The 15,830-nt window shown below is 38.7% G+C and overlaps 1 protein-coding gene across 19 annotated transcripts in view; it reads right to left on the bottom strand.

Annotated features, from left to right (window-relative positions):
• The window catches only part of PAM (peptidylglycine alpha-amidating monooxygenase), a 158,380-nt gene that overhangs the window by 77,839 nt on the left and 64,711 nt on the right, over positions 1–15,830 (bottom strand). The gene's annotated exons all lie outside the window — the stretch shown is intronic.

The following is a 15,830-nucleotide window of genomic DNA, read 5'->3' as shown; positions in this document are numbered from 1 at the left end:
TTTTGTTTTTGTTTTTGTTTTTAGTACCACCCGTACTATAAATGCAGGTCTTTTTTTTTTTTTTAAAGATTTTATTTATTTATTTAATAGAGAGAGAGAGAGAGATCACAAGTAGGCAGAGAGAGAGGAGGAAGCAGGCTCCCCTCTGAGCAGAGAGCCCGATTCGGGGCTCGATCTCAGGACCCTGAGACCATGACCTGAGCTGAAGGCAGAGGCTTAACCCACTGAGCCACCCAGGTGCCCCTATAAATGCAGGTCTTAAAGTCACTTGACAGTATCCAGTAAAAAGATGATCCTCCAAATTAACCAGAAAATGCATACCTGGAATTCTATATTAGAGTTTCTTCAAAACAAAATTCAAGTCACCAAATGCCCCCTAGAGAACTCATGGTTCCTTGAAATCCTAATCTCAGAATATCAGGACTCTCCAGTTACAGATACACTGATATAAAATAATCTCCACTCAAAAAGCACTAACACCTTGAGCAGTCACAGCAAATGTCTATCTGTTTAGCAGAAATCAGTGAAATAGGGGCACTGCTGATGCAGACACAACCCGCACAGAGGTTTTCCTGGAGGCTGTTGAAAGCTGACTTAACAGACAAGCCTCGGTGCTAAATAAACCAGCAAAAAAAAAAAAAAAAAAAAAAAAAAAAGCCTTCAAAAAAGAATTCCTTTTGAAGCTGTCACCGTAGCGAGTTAGCCTCTTTTGATTTCGTATTCACTGCTATGGGACTAGAAATTACTAGCTTCCATTTGTCCTGTGGCAAGGAAGAGAAAATGCATTTATCCATCTTGCAAGAAGATGACTTTCACAAATGATGGCCTGTTCTGTTCCCAAAAGAGATCAAATGGAAGGCAGGCAGGCAGGCTCACCAATGTGCTTTTATAATCCCTCTGTGTGTATAGGATGTTATGGCATGACTAATGTCAGAACACCTTCCTCTTTCCATCCCTGATGAAAACCAAAAAAAAAAAAAAAAAAAAAAAAAAAAAATCTACAGTAAAGTTTAGGATTTACACGATTCTTCTCTGAGAATTATGAATCACCTCCAGAATCATATTTCTAAGGAAGTAAAATTAAAAGACAAAACCCAACAATCTTAGGTAAAGAGTACTTTTTTTTAAATAGCAGTGAGTTTTTAAATTATTGGCTGATTCCTGAACTTTCTGTTGAACTATAATATACAGAAAAATGCACAAATCAGAAAGCACAGCTTAAGGAATTCAAAAGAGCTAATGAACCCTTGTAAACAACATCCATACCAAGAGGCAAAACCCCCCATTTGTGTCCCATTCCTGAGGCATTACGTTTTAAAACTTTATGTTATGGATATGCTATATGCAAACATTTATTTGTCTTTCTGGAATTGTCTTTTAGCTAAAACCAGGCACATTTAACTAGTTGTCCACAAGCTTCAGGGGCTTTGGTTGGACTATTTAAAATATCACACCTGGTTACTAAGAAATATTTTTTCCCCTTTCTCTCAGGGAAAGTCCTTCAACTTCTTTACTGTATCTGTTTTTAATATATATTCACTTTAAAAATGGTCATTTAAATTTTCTTCTGCATTCTTCCAATTATCATTCCAATTATGCAAAAGTCTAGGAGGCACACAGAAAATATTAGATAAAATAAATAATGGAATGAAAAGGGGCTTTAAGATTTTTATCCAAAGATGCTGTTTTACTTATTTTTATTATTATTTTTACTTTTTAAAAAGGTTTTATTTATTAATTTGAGAGAGAGAGAGATAGTGAGAGACAGCATGAGTGGGGGTGGGAGGAGGGGCAGAGGGAGAGGGAAAAGCAGACTCCCCACTGAGTAGGGAGCCTGACGGAAGGCTCAAGCCCAGTACCCTGGGATCATAACCTGAGCCCAAAGCAGATGTTAAATGAATGAGGTGTCTCAAAGATACTCTTTTAAATTCAATTTGAAACATAAAGTTAAAATTGTTTCTCGTAAAATGCTCCATTATGAATTTCTGAATCATTTTGAGAGTATTTTTTTTATATATATAAAAGGTTAACCTTTCACTCCCGTTGGAATTCTCAACTCCTTTGGGCAACGTATTCCCCCCCTTTTCTTTAGCTCAAACCTCTAACTGCTCAGGAATGATAAACAAAAAGAGGCAACACTATCCTACTTTGTTTTGAAAACAGGAAGTTTATATTCTGCAAAAGCAGTAATTTAACTGCAATATATGCCTTTGAAGCTCAATCTAAAATCAGTGGCTACATTTTCCACCCAACTGTCTCCATCAGCTTAAAATACTATTGTATGTTGTGCTTGGTTCTTCAATGAAAAAATTAATCTGAAGTATCTAATTTACATATAATTATGCATGCAAGTAGTCCATGGTATTAACTAGGGAATACACTTAGAACATTATAGCCCATATATTTGATTTAGCATTAATTTTCAGTCATTCAATATGTTTATGTTGAGATATAATAAAGTAACATTTATAAAGCACTTAGAGTTAAGAGGTGGTATATAAGTACTAAGTATCACTTCTACATTAAGAAAAAACACTGAACCCTTCAGTGACCCAAATTATCTCTCAAAATTCCCTCAGTCCTTAAGCAAGTCTTTTCACTATAATATAAAGTGTTAGTGTAGAAGGGACACTGGTTACTGACCAGATTTTATTTTCCTTTCAGTTATTTCTAGGTGTATGTTACACCTAAGTTGGGGAAACGAGAATAAGAAAGACTTGCAAAAAAAAAAAAAAAAAAAGAGGCTAGGGAAGTGTGGAGAGGAGAAATATTCCTATTAATAAGAAAAACTCTTGAAAGTTTTCAAAGATAGAGAAAATAAGAATTAATAGGTAATGAAAAGAAATGGAGACCAGGATGAAGGGTTTCCAAATTGGATAAAAAGGGGAGTAATGTTTCTGCTGGCAGAAAGAGGGAGTTTTGTGGGGTCTCTTTCAGGCCCTGAGAATTATATTTTTCTTTCTTATTTTCTTCTTATTATTATTTTTTATTTTATTTATTTTATTTTATTCTTCTTATTTTTCTTTCTTTTTTTTTTTTTAAGACTTTATTTATTTATTCGACAGAGAGAGATCACAAGTAGGCAGAGAGGCAGGCAGAGAGAGAGAGGAGGAAGCAGGCTCCCCACCAAGGAGAGAGCCCAATGTGGGGCTCGATCCCAGGACCCTGGGATCATGACCTGAGCTGAAGGTAGAGTCTTTAACCCTCTGAGCCACCCAGGCCCCCTGAATTATATTTTTCTAACAATATTTTGTAAATATCACTAAATACTGTAATTGAATCATATTTATCAAATGCTTTCTGGTCATGTATTTATTTAGGGTTATCTTTCCCATTTTACTAGTAAGACAGTCAACTAACATACAAGGGAATTAATAGTAAATGGGAAATGGAAGGTGCAAATCCTAGCATATTTCTTTACGAACTTCTACCATTTGCCAGAATTCCTAGGACACAGTGAGCAAACATAAACGTGCGAAGGCAATGAAGGGGAGCCGTGAGGGACAGGGTGAAGGGTAGGAAACCTGCTGGAATATGTATGAAATATGTGAAAAATGCCTTGAAGCACGTCAGGGCCCTGAACTAGATATGAATGAAACTTAATTGCATCTTCTCATTTTTATGTGAGCTGATGGGCAAGTAACTTTATTCCTCCTCTCAATTTCTTTTGGCTAAAAAATGAAATGTTATCTGCTATTAATTTAAAGGGAATTAATTAGTTGAGACTATGGAGCCGTGACCGACTTCAAAAGAGGAGTTAGTAATTATGAGTGATTACAAAAGCATGAGTTGCAAAGGAATAAATGAAGGTAAAGCATAAGGTTTTCTTGAAAAAAAACTAGAAAACAAATTCAAAATACGACAAAACTAATTGGTATTAGGGAATGTTCTTTTTTCCTAAAAAAGACTTATCACTTAAACTGAATATTATATTGTTTAATGTTAAGTTGCTTTTTTTTTTAAGGATTTTTATTTATTTATTTGACAGAGAGAGATCACAAGCAGGCAGAGAGGCAGGCAGAGAGAGAGGAAGGGAAGCAGGCTCCCTGCTGAGCAGAGAGCCCGATGCGGGACTCGATCCCAGGACCCCGGGATCATGACCTGAGCCGAAGGCAGAGGCTTAACCCACTGAGCCACCCAGGTGCCCCTAATGTTAAGTTGCTTTAAAAACAGAGATAAAAAACACATTTTAGGGATTAAAAACATTCTTTAAAAAACACATTTTAGAGATAAAATCATTTTAAAGGCTATATGAATATAGCCTTTAAAAAAAGATACATGCATATATCCTTTTAAAAAGAAATAATACGGGGCGCCTGGGTGGCTCAGTGGGTTGAGCCGCTGCCTTCAGCTCGGGTCATGATCTCAGGGTCCTGGGATCGAGCCCTGCATCCAGCTCTCTGCTCAGCAGGGAGCCTGCTTCCTCCTCTCTCTCTACCTGCCTCTCTGCCTGCTTGTGATCTCTCTCTGTCAAATAAATAAATAAAATCTTAAAAAAAAAAAAAAAGAAATAATACTGCAGTGCTTTATAGGTCTTCTCATAACCAAACGAATGAAAATGTAATTCCTGATCCTTAATGGCTATATTTAGGTATTAAACAGGTGTCCCATGGAATGAATAAGATGAATAAGGATCATTAGTTTTCCATACTGAGGATGATTAACAAAGTTGAGATGCAGGAAGCTAGGGAATCAAGGAGCTCACATTTATGTGAAGAGATCGGCAAGAGCAAAAAAATATTGCAGGATAATAGGCTTCTTTTGGATCATTTGGGAGGTACTGAATAGACCTAAAATCATTCCCATGACTCACATCAAGCTGCTTGTGTATAATGAAGGGTAGACAAGAACATGAAGAACATCCGATTACAATTCTTCTAAAATCAATGGGATTATCAAGAGACCTGATATAGAAATATCCCTGCTTGATAAGGGAAGTCGATTACTTCATATATCAGGATGAAAAGGCATAAATGAGATGAGGTAAACGACTCCATCTTTATACATGTTTATTCTGTTGTGCATGAATGAGTTCATCCCTCCCAGTTGCTAGTGGTTCAAAGGACTGTTAGAAACACTGACTCCACTGTTTGTTTTATATAGTCAGGAGATGAACTTTGGCTCATATACAAACTAGAAATCCAATGCAAATTAAATTTTTCTGGTTTTTAATAGCATTGGAATAGTAGCTATATCACCTTAGGCAAATCACTTAACCTTTCTGAGTATCGATCCCCATTTCTGTAAAATGGAGAGGTTGGGCCGGATGAGCCCTTCTGGCACACTGTTCTTACCTCATCATGCTGGAGACTCAGTCTCTGGAGTTAGAAACAAGTACTTTAAAAACTAGTACACAACACATAAGACCTATGGTTTTTACTCCTTTCTTCTCAGAAGAAAAGAAAAGAAAGTTATGATTTTCTTTTCAACAATGCCTTCTCAGCCATATTTCCATCTCTGCATCTGCAGAAGTCTAAGAGACTACAGAATTTTGTGCAGTTGGAATGTCACTTGCTTGTCAATCATTTCTCTCTTGGAATTGGTTTCATGGTCTCTGCCTTCCTCTCACTCTCTAGTCCCTCTCAGTCCATATATTCCACTTAAAAATAAAAATGTAAAAAACGGGGAGGATATAATTATTTTTGTTCACCCTTCAAATAATTTTATCTAGATTAAGTGTAAAGAAGGAACATTTGCATAACTATATACAGAAAAGGGGATATCCAAGAAAGTCCTCTCTGCATTGTAAGTGGCTTCTACTATTACAACTCCTTGAAATCCAAACACCAAATTTTATGAAAAAGTTAAGAATAAACTCTTCTTCAAATTTCTAAGTGAAATCAAGAAAGTGCTAGAATACCAGACAGTAATTAAATGCATTTTCTTCTTTCAAAGCTTCCCCTTTCTTAAGAGAATTGAGATTTAATTATACTTATTTTGGTAAGTGCAAATTATCCTACTCATGTCCCAAGCCCCAGGAGATTGCCGAAACACCCGTAGTATAGGGAGAAAAATGTAGAAGTAACTTCAATTCTTACAAGAAAATATGAGCCTCAGTTTTTAAACTTTAGTTCGCATCAAAATCAACTGGGCAACTCATTAAATCAGAATTCTGGGCTTACTGATACACTGGTAACACATTGTCTCTGGGGAAAAATATGCACATGTGTGTACATACGGATTTATTATAGTTTTCGTTAATATATATGATGTGTAGCACACAATAAATAATAAAATATATACTATTCTTTGCTGTAAATTCCCTATTGCCAGTTCAATGTCACAGAATTCTTTCCTTAGTTTTTTTTCTGAACTTTTCCATAGCCAATGGATGGTTTTAATGGATGAGTGAGTAATTCAGACAAGAATGTTTGCTGATGGGGCGCCTGGGTGGCTCAGTGAGTTAGAGCCTCTGCCTTCAGCTCAGGTCATGATCTCAGGGTCCTGGGATCAAGCCCCACATTGGGCTCTCTGCTCAGCGGGGAGCCTGCTTACCCACCTCTCTCTGCCGGCCTCTCTGACTACTTGTGATCTCTCTCTCTGTCAAATAAATAAATAAAATCCTTAAAAAAAAAATAAAAAGAATGTTTGCTGATGTTCTCGTTTATTGAAACAACAAAGATACACGTTGTAACTGCATCTGCTTGTCAATAAGGTGGGTAAAGTCTTTGCTGTGCTGGTTAAGAGTTCTTTTTTTTTTTTTTTTAAAGATTTTATTTATTTATTTGACAGAGAGAGATCACAAGTAGATGGAGAGGCAGGCAGAGAGAGAGAGAGAGAGGGAAGCAGGCTTCTTGCTGAGCAGAGAGCCCGATGTGGGACTCGATCCCAGGACCCTGAGATCATGACCTGAGCCGAAGGCAGCGGCTTAACCCACTGAGCCACCCAGGCGCCCCGGTTAAGAGTTCTTAATAATATAAAGATATTTCCTCAAATTTTTAGACTATTCACAATAATCTGCCTAACACTTTTTCCATAATTTTCTCTCTCTCTTTAAAATTATTTATTCATTTATTTATTAATTTTAGAGAGAGAGAGAACAAGCACAAGCGAGAGGGGCAGGGGAGGGGAGGGAGAACCTCAAGCAGACTCCATGCTGAGTGTGGAGCCCATGCTGGGGCTTGATCTCACAACCCTGAGATCACAAGCTGAGCTGCAGCCAACAGTCAGAAACTTAAAGGACGGCGTCATCCAGGCACCCCTCCATCGTTTTCTTCAATCTAAACAACCTGTAGTTGATTCCAAGCTATGGATGGGACATCGTGGAACCCTGGGCTGGGGAGAGATGAGCCCTTAAACACCATTTTACAGTATTCCCACTCTGTGGATGCAAGAGAAATAATGGCTTAATTATCCCCAAGAGCAGAATTAATAAAATGTGGTAAAATAATTAGGAGGTGGTAATTTTTGAGTAACTACTGCCTTCATTTTTAGGGATGGTTATAATCAGCAGACGACTCAAAAAACATCTGAAAATTAACACCTGGGTCTTGTGCGTCAGCATGAGCCAGCTCTAACCCACCAGCGCCTCACCTTTACTTTTTGTGCATCTGACTCAGTACCTGGTTGGAACCAGGAATTTTCACTTCAAAAAACACCCCAAGGAGATTCTGGGGCAGGTATTCCTTAGGTTAAATTCTGAGAAACCCTGACTTCTCAGGATTTAGAAAAAGAGTATGCACTTTAGGGGCGCCGGGGTGGCTCAGTGGGTTAAAGCCTCTGCCTTTGGCTCAGGTCATGATCCCGGGGTCCTTGGATCGAGCCCCGCATCGGGCTCTATGCTCGGCGGGGAGCCTGCTTCTCCCTCTCTCTCTCTGCCTGCCTCGCTGACTACTTGTGATCTCTGTCTGTCAAATAAATAAGTAAAATCTTAAAAAAAAAAAAAAAGACTATGCACTTTAGAGGTAATTCTATTAAGATCCTCCTTCAGCTAATTCCAATCCTTTTAATGAAATAATAAGAGGAGCTCTTTATTTAAGTAAACAATGGGCAAAATTTTTCAAGTGTGAAAACATCTAGTGGAGGTAAGGATATGAGGCTCGCTCATTCGCTTGGATTGTAAATGGGAAAAACTGTTTTGTTCGGTAATTTGGTGGAATCTGTTAAGGCTTTAACACCACACGACCCGAAAACCCCATTTCTAGAAATCTACCCTGCAGTAGCAACACATCGTTACTTAAAACACTGCTTACATTAAAGTTCACTGCAGCATCACTCGTGACAGCAAAAAGCTCAGAACTTAAATGTCTTTAGTAGGGAACAGGATATATAAATTATAGTGTATCTGTACAACAGAATACTAGGCAGGTATTATAAATTATGGAAGAGCTTTACATGGTCTGCCTTAGAAATATGCCCAGGGTACATCGTTAAATTAAAAACAGCAGCAGATGCAGATCTGTGAAGAGAGTGGTCTGATTCTGGCCCAAAAAAGAAAAAGTGCATAGATACACATCTGGGGTTTCTGTGTTTATACAGAAAGGTTAGTTAGGATAAGCATGTGAAAAGTAGGCAGATATAAATGATAGTTACCTGGAGGTGGAAGTCTAGGGACAGAGGGGGATAGAAATGAAAAGGGTATCATACATATGTAATCTATATAGATATTTCAGTAGTTTCACTGAGGTGTAATTCACATAACATACAATTTACCCCTTTAAAGTGTGTAAGTCTTTGGTTTTTAGCACATTGAGATGTGCAACTGTCACCTCATATTACAGGTTTTTGAATAGTAAGGGGTTGTGAGTGATTTTTTTTTTTACTGTTTTTTTTTAAGGTTTTTCTGTATTTTCCAAAAGATGAAAAATAAAGTTTGGGGGGGTTTATTTTAATGGGAAAGTATTCAGATATATCCAGAGTCCTTGTTTTTATTTTAACTGAGAACTCAAGTGTTAGAGAATAAGTTTCTTTGTTCTAATAGAAGTATTTGCAATTCTAAAGTCTGAAAAGCTCTGGAATCCTAAGGTTTTTTTTAATAGTGTTTGGCAGCAAAATTTGGTCTAAACGGATGTGATGCTATTTATGGTCTTCATTTATCCCTTGTAGTGTAACTATTTGAACATTTTTCTATAGGAATACAAGCATATATGATTAGGGATGGTGCCCCAGACTCTCAAAGGTGATATAATGTAATACTTGATTTATGTGTCCCAATTCCTTCCTATCAGATTTAAAGTTCTTACTTCTAAGCCGCATCTGGCCCACAGCACTTGAGTAAAAGTTTGTGGCCTGATATCAAGAATAATAAACAAATAAAAAATTGGAGTCAGAGAGGGAAGAATGTAGACTTGCTGAGTGGCATGGGTATCACAGTCTTGGGAGAAAAGAGGGAAACTGACGTCAAGTGTACCCTTCCTGGAACCACATTTCTGTATGTGTTGAGGATATGTTTGTTTAAGCAGGGCTGCTGTCCCTGGTGTTGAGAACCTTGGAATGAAAGACCATGGTGAGAACTAACCTCATATATATATATATATATATATATATATATATATATATATATATATATATATATATAAAAGATTTTACTTATTTGAGAGAGAGATCATGAGAGAGAGCGCAGCATGAATGGGGTAGGGGGGGCAGTAGAAGAGGGAAAAGCAGACTCCCCACTGAGGAGGGAGCCTGACCTGGGGCTGGATCTCAGGACCCTGAGATCACAACAGGAGTCAAAAGGCGGACGCTTAACCAACTGAGCCACCCAGGTGCCCCTAACCTCCTATATTATGAAAGGGGATTAGGCTTGTTGGCCTATGTGCACATCAGGGTCCTATTCAGGGAAGGCAAGGCTGAGTGCTAGTAATGTGATGTCTAGATCTCCCTGTCCACATAGAGAGGCTCATGGCTTTTAGGCAGGTCCCTGAGGCAGGGAAACAGTAACACTGTCCACATGCGCAATTTCAGAAGAGGTTCTTCTTTTTTTTTTAAATTTATTTTTTTATTAACATATAATGTATTATTAGCCCAGGGGTACAGGTCTGTGAATCGCTAGGTTTATACCCTTCACAGCACTCACCATAGCACATACCATCCCCAATGTCCATCACCCAACCACCCTCTCCCTACCCCTTCCCCCCAGCAACCCTCAGTTTGTTTTGTGAGATTAAGAGTCTCTTATGGTTTGTCTCCCTCCTGATCCCATCTTGTTTCATTTATTCTTTTCCTACCCCCCAAACCCACCATGTTGCATCTCCACTTCTTCATATCAGGGAGATTCAGAGGAGGTTCTTAAATATGGAAAGTAATCCAGAATGCTAGAAAATACATGGATTTAAACACACCACCCACAATAACCCTCACTTTGCAGAGGAGTAAAAGCACACGAGGTGTATCTTCCTAGAGAGCATGCAGGAGGAAGCCGCTGGGAGGGGTTTAGAGAAAACACCAGAGGAAGCGGTGGGCCATGACCTTCCCCGCAATTTCCCCCCATCTCCGCTCTCTCCGCAATCAGGTATCAGGGAGTCAAGAGCACTCTCATGCTTCCACTAAAGTCAGAGTCGTCTGCTTTATACTGGAATGAAGTAATTGTAATTTTAAGTGCAGCTGCCCTGCCACTGATCTATGCTCCATCTTGTTCAAAAATGCATTAGCAAGGGATTTTTCCTGGGCTCACAATTTCAAAGCTTTTTGTAATAGCTAGCTTCCTGGCAGTAGTCTCATTAAGAGGCAGAGACGTGGCAGAAGTCACAGTGAAATTAGAATGCCTCCAGAGCTTTCTGTGTTCCCTTCTGCCTGCCATTGTTTCCACTCTCTCATGCTCTTCCTTACGGTCCCTACAGTGGTGGTGAGCCAGGAACCTCCCATGCCTATATGGGTGAGTGTGGGGTGTACACGCTTGAACTCACACCCTGTGTCTAGTAACGCCCACCTCCCCGGAAGGAAGCTGTTCAGAAGCTACACCTAACGGATCACAGGCTGGCATAAACAAAGAAGGCAAGGAGAAATCAAATCCGAAGGTCACCAAGTCCAGGCACTTGGTGACAGTCCTGGTGACACGGGGAGAGGGTCTGTATCCCTGACAATACCTGCTACTTTTCCTATAAGCAACAAGAGCTGAAGGAGAATATGTAGTTTACAGCTTGGAAATTCTGTCAACCCAAAGATGCTGATGACTTGGGCACAGGTCCTTTCCTCCATGTTTAAGGATAGCTGTTCCAACTTCAGTTAGTGAGTAAATGGGTTTCCCAATTGGAGAACTGAGTTAATGCTGAAGACCAGGAAGCTAAAACCAGTAACTCCGCAAAGGAGAGGCCAGTTTTCTTAAGATTCCCATAGGCAAAAACACCCAGAAGAAATGTGGCAAATTTCTGTAACAAGCTCAGGAGAATTTTCTCTTTGGGATAAGACTCTATTGAAAAAACTTGTGTTGGAAAAAAAAAAAAAAAGAGGACCAGGAAGAATCTCTAGTTCCTATTATTCTAATTTCCTTGAGGGAAGGGACAGTCTTGTAGTTTATCTTCTTATAAATGAACTATGAATAAAAAAATCTGTTATGGAGAACAGTAAGCAGCTTAACTAAGAAAGTTCTAGTCACAATGTGACAGCTATGAACAGCTCTGTGTCTAAATATAACAAGAAATTATAGCACCCTGGAAAAGTAACCAGCGCACTCTTTATATTAGGAGCAACTATGACCAAAAGGTTGGATTTAGGGCAATTTATGTCACCTTGAAGCCTTTTCTAGGGACAATAATGATACCAGTTAACATTTACTGAGTACTTAGCAGGTACCTTTCTATGAACCATTATGATCCCATTTTATAGGTGAGGAGGAGGGCAGAGAGGTCTAGAAACTTTGTGAGGGTAACAGAACTAGAAAGTACCTTTGCCAAGCCATCTGGTCTTTTAGAGTCAGATCACCTAACCCCTGGCACAATGTTATTGTTTATATGGGATATTTTTTTTTATCTTATTTTTAAGCAATCGCTATACCCAACATAGGGCTTGAACTCACAACCCCAAGATCAACAGTCTTACACTCCATTAACCGAGCTGGTCAGGATCCCTGGGACAATCATTTCTAATCATATTGCATTATTTTTTCTGTGGAATATTATTTTATTAAAAAGCTAGGAAGTGGGGCGCCTGGGTGGCTCAGTGGGTTAAGCCGCTGCCTTCGGCTCAGGTCATGATCCCAGGTCCTGGGTTCGAGCCCCACATCGGGCTTTCTGCTCAGCAGGGAGCCTGCTTCCTCCTCTCTCTCTGCCTGCCTCTCTGCCTACTTGGGATTTCTCTCTGTCAAATAAATAAATAAAATCTTTAAAAAAAAAAAAAAGCTAGGAAGTGTACATTTAAAAAAGAATTCATTCTGGCTTCCCGGAGCCTCAGTCCTGGGTCACCCTGGCATGCTAAAGTCCCAATCTTTCTTCATACACAAGGCTAGTGATTTCCCACATGGTCAAGCTTAGGACTGAAGCTGAGGTTACTGCTTGGCTGATAAATGCTCTGAGTGCTTTGCAGAATAATATCCTAACAAAGCTGGGTACGGTCTGACCCCACCCTTCACCAATGTTCTCATCTCTTGCCACTTCTCTCTGCATTTCACAATCCAGTAGCACCAAATTACCAAAAGTTCCTTGTGGACATGAGGCATTTCACTCCCCTGTGTCTAGGCACATGCTTTTACCTATCTGGAATGAGTCTTCCCCCTGGCCCTGCCTACCTGGGGGCTCCTGATCACCATTCAAATATCCTTGCTCTGTTTCCATCTGCCTAGAAGCCTTTTCTAGACACCTCCCCTCCCTTTCCAGCAAACCTGCACGTTCCTCCTCTCCAGAGCCCCCGGAGCTGGTATAAATTTCTAGTATTGTCTAGAAATGCAGATTCTGTGCTTGTCTCTCCTGCTAACATATACTCAACTCCTGTGGACAGGAAGGTTAAGATACCCAGCCCCAGCAAGGGTCTGACACTGTGCCTGATGCGGCGTTTAATAAAGATGGCTCTTTCGAAACGACACTTTTACAGCTTCACATACTGTGCAATTTCCAAAACAAACAAAGACCAATGTGAAACAAAGGTTTCATGTAATCCCACAGAACTCACTAAAATCACTCTCAATTTCTTCCTACTAATAGATATCACAGTCCAAAACACACTCAGTCTGGCTTCTGATACTTTATCACATTCCAAAAAATTTTAAAAGATTTTTCCTTCACTGTTGGTGTTTTATTAAAGAAAAGTCCTAGATTTCTCACATAAGGATATATACTCCCCATAAGGATAAATACTTACACCCTTAAGACAAGTATTTCCCTACTTTTCAGTAGTGTAGCAACTTCCTTATACAGTTAGTCTGCTTCTGATATTTAATTTCTATACTTAAAAATATCATCAACACTAAGTTCAAACTGAAAAACATCAAGATAATGGTTTTAACATTTTAAAGGAAGAAAAAGAATCACACAATTCTGACTTTCCTGCTTTTTGACTATTTTCCTTCTTTTCCTTGTTCTAATACTTGGAAACAAGCACGCATACATACAGTTTCATGATTTGTTATTATATAGTCTATATAAATTTTTTTTTCATAAGATTCTATTTTTTTTTATTTGACAGACGGAGATCACAAGTAGGCAGAGAGGCAGGCAGAGAGAGAGGAGGAAGCAGGCTCCCTGCTGAGCAGAGAACCCGATGCGGGGCTTGATCCCAGGACCCCAGGACCATGACCTGAGCCGAAGGCAGAGGCCCTAACCCACTGAGCCACCCAGGCGCCCCTAGTCTATATAAATTTTTATGATTTGCTATTATACCATTTATTTAACTAGTCCCCTATTAGGGACCTTTGTTAAAGTTCCAGTTTTTCATATTAATAATTAATGGGGCATAAACAACCATGGGTAGGTAGCTCATTTAAAAACAACAACTCTTCCTTTAGGATAAAAGCCTTCAGTAAGATTTTAATGTTCTGTATAAAATCCATATAATATGACAAAGTTGCTTTTCAAAACACTGCACTAATTTAAAAAGCTTCCCAAACTGTGCCAGATTAATTCAAACCCTATGGTTTGTCCTACTGTCCTACTTCCATAATTCCATCTCCACTCACCCCCTGATTTAATAAATATAAAATGCTCTCTAGTTTTAGTGAGATTTGATATCTTCCCATGTGTTTTTTTATTTTCTAAGTCACATATAGCTTAAGGCACAAGATCTTATCTAATACTACTGAAAAGATTACATGGGTGAAATTTTTTGTTTATATTTTTGTTATGTTTCAGTAAGGTCCATGAATTAGAGTACCAGTAATCCTTCTAACTCATACCTCATATACACCTTCTTTTAGAAAAACGGTTCCCAAAAAAGTGAAAAATAAAAAATCTGTATAAAAATTCCTCATCAGTCTCTTAAAGAATAACTGTATATTTACCTATCAAATCTCAGAACTTTTAAATTATCCCTAGATTAAACATAAATTACAAAACAAAACTAATTCCTCACCAGTAATAAATTAAATTAGGACAGTAATATATTTTAAAACTAGTCTCTATCATCCATCTTCCCTAGGGTATCAGTGTGCTACCTGTTAGGACATATTACAAAGCTAGGAGGAATGTGGCCGAAAAGTGAAGTCCAGGGCTCCACAGAGGAACAGAAAGTGGGGCTGGGGAATGTGTGTGGGTATGGCCAGCTACTTTAGTTGTGGTGGGCAGGGAAAGCCTTCCTTGCCTTCTTGGGAAAATTACAGTCTTGATCAATGTTTGGAAGTCTGCAGTCCCAGACTCTCTCCCTGTTCCGCTGACACCAATATGGTAACTTTTTAGAGCAGATCATTTCTGTTTATTCCTCAAACACAAACATTCATTCCATTGTTTTCAACAAAACCCTATCTCGACACTACAGTTAACAACTTAAGTTTTAAGGCTCTGTTCCAAAAATGGAAAGCTATTTGTATACTATAACTCAAAGTGTATTTTTAATATAAAAATAAGCTTTATTTGGAAGTTAGCTTCATGGGCTGGTCCCTAGGAGCTTGTTTAGCTGAAAATATATCTGATTGCAGTGCTAATGATAATTTTTCAATCACATAAAATTATCCTTCCTAATGTCTTTTTCCAGAGAAAGACTGTATTTATTACTATCCCAGTCCTGAATACTGAGAATCTATGGAAACCATGACCACAGGAGGCACTCTCAGCAAAGGTCCCCAAGGATACCTCATGGACAGAGATGGACATGTACTTCAAGACTTAGTTGCCAGAGAGGAAGCTAATGTGTCTGGAGAGGAAAATGTATGAGGTTAGTTAGCAGAAATATAATGTTAAATTAGAGAACTCAGGGCAATATGTATAAGTCAGCAAGACATAGTGGAAAAGCTGATAAGCCAAGGAGAAGATTGATTAATATTTACACTCCTATGAACACTGAAGTGTGAACCTGGAAAGCAGTTGGAGTTTGACTATATGCAGCAGAAGGAAGAAGTACCAGTCTCAGTCGCCTTGGAACAGGCCCCTTCCTCATGTTAATGATTCTATAATAAGAAAAGGAGGATTTAAATGGAGTACATAGTACAAACTTCCCGTTATAAAATAAAGTCATAGAGATTAATGTACAGCATAGGGAATATAGTCAATAATATTGTAATAGCTTTGTATGCTGACAGATGGTAACTAGACTTATCATGGGTATCATTTCATAATGTATAAAAATACTGAATCACTATGATGTCCACCTGAAATGAATAAGATATTGTATGTCAATTATACTTCAATAAAGAAAAAATGAAGTGCATTGTCATCATGGGTAGACCAATGACGCTTTAGCAGGTGTCAAACGAGTAGGTGGGATCTGTGCATCAGGGCAGCAGATGATGGATGAGGTCATGAAGAGACAAG

The sequence above is a fragment of the Lutra lutra genome, chromosome 5 (assembly GCF_902655055.1).
Source record: "Lutra lutra chromosome 5, mLutLut1.2, whole genome shotgun sequence".
NCBI classification, from domain to species: domain Eukaryota; kingdom Metazoa; phylum Chordata; class Mammalia; order Carnivora; family Mustelidae; genus Lutra; species Lutra lutra.
The sequence above is the reverse complement of the archived record's forward strand: the minus strand, read 5'-3'. Positions and strand labels throughout refer to the sequence as shown.